The sequence below is a fragment of the Elephantulus edwardii genome, unplaced genomic scaffold, assembly GCF_000299155.1.
Source record: "Elephantulus edwardii isolate Elephantulus edwardi_28Jun2011 unplaced genomic scaffold, EleEdw1.0 scaffold00198, whole genome shotgun sequence".
Classification (NCBI taxonomy): domain Eukaryota; kingdom Metazoa; phylum Chordata; class Mammalia; order Macroscelidea; family Macroscelididae; genus Elephantulus; species Elephantulus edwardii.
Genome location: NW_006399948.1, coordinates 5893916 through 5895568, shown reverse-complemented (window position 1 = coordinate 5895568; position 1653 = coordinate 5893916). Strand labels below are relative to the sequence as shown.

The 1653-nt window shown below is 40.2% G+C and overlaps 1 pseudogene; it reads right to left on the bottom strand.

Annotated features, from left to right (window-relative positions):
• The window catches only part of LOC102865866, a 6970-nt pseudogene extending 6659 nt beyond the window's left edge, over positions 1 to 311 (bottom strand).
• Positions 312 to 1653: the final 1342 nt, after the last annotated feature.

Below are 1653 nucleotides of genomic sequence, written 5' to 3'. Positions count from 1 at the left end.
AGATGGTATATCATTGTAATTTACATCACAAAGAATAGTGTAAAATACAATGTACACAAACTTTGTAAATAAGCCAATGTTGTTGCTGTTGTTATGTGCCTTCTAGTCACCGGCAAATCATAGAGACCCTGTGTACAACAGTCCTAAACTTTGATCTTTGCTGTGCCAATCTCACTGTCTCTGACACACCTACCACCCCCCCAACCCCAGTCAATGAGTCAATCCATGTCAAGGAGGGTCTTCCTCTCCTGTGCTGTCCCTCCACCCTCCCAAGCATGGTATCCCTAAAGACTGGTCCCACCTTGCAGCATGTCCGAACTATGTCAAAGTTTCAGGATCCTTGCCTCCAAGGACCAGCCTGATTTAACCCTCTCCAGGTCAAGCCTGTTCATTCTCTTAGTAGTCCATGGTATATTCAACACTCTTCTCCAACTCCACAGTCAAAGGCATCAATTCTCATTCTGTCATCCCTAGTCACTGCCCAGCTCTCTGATGCACACCAAGTGATTGCAAAAACCATGGCCTGTATCAGGTGCACCTTAGTCTCCAGAATGACATCATTGCTCATCAGTATTTTGGAGAGGTCTCTAACAGCAGACTTTTCAACATTTTTTTTAATTTCCTGGCTATGGGTACCAAAGAAAGTAAAGCTGTTAACAATCTCAATCTCTTCACCATCTATCATGCTGCTGTAAATAAGTCCAGTGGTGAGAATTTTCGTTTTCTTAGTATTGAGCCTCAATCCATATTGAAGGCTGCAGTTCTTAACCTTCTGCAGCAAGCACTTCATATCCTCCTCAGTTTCAGCAAGCAGGGTGTGTAATTTGCATAATGCAGATTGTTGATGAATCTTTGCCAATCCTGATGCCACATTTCTCCTCATACAGCCCAGCCTCCCTGATACTCTCTTCGGCATATAGTTTGGAAAGGTATGGAGATAGGACATATCCCTTGTGTACACCCTTCCCAATTTTGTGTTTCCCTGCTTTGTTCTGAAGACTGTCTCCTGGTATAAGTTTTGCATTAGCACTATCAAGTGTTCTGGGATTGCCATTCTAATCTGAGTTAGTCATAGTTTGTTGTAATCCACACAGTCAAATATTTTTTTAATAATAATCAACAAAACACAGGTAGACATTCATCTGGTACTCTCTGCTCTCAGCCAAGATACACCTGACATTAGCTTTAATAACCCTAGTATCATGACCCCTTCTAAACCCAGCTTGCACTTCTGCCAGACAAATAAAAGGAAACCAATAACATTTAAAAAAAGAAAATTATGTCATCCATGAATAACACAAAAGATATTTACAGAGACAGAGGAGGAAGAAGAGACTGAGATGGTTGTCAGAAAAGAATCTCAATATTTTACTAGAGCAACAAGAAGCCAAAGCAAAAGGAGGAATTGAGAGAATCAAGAACATGAATAGAAGATTTCAAAGGGCAACTCAAGAAGACAAAGCAACGCATTATAGTGAAATGTGCAAAAAGCTAGAGTCAGAAAATCATAAAAGACAAATTCACTCAGCATTCCTTAAACTAGAGAATTGGAAGAGCAAATTCAAGCATCAAATTGCAGTACTTAAGCATGCTATGAGCAGAATATTGATTGATCCAGGAAACATGAAAAGAAGATGTAAAGAGTATAGTGAG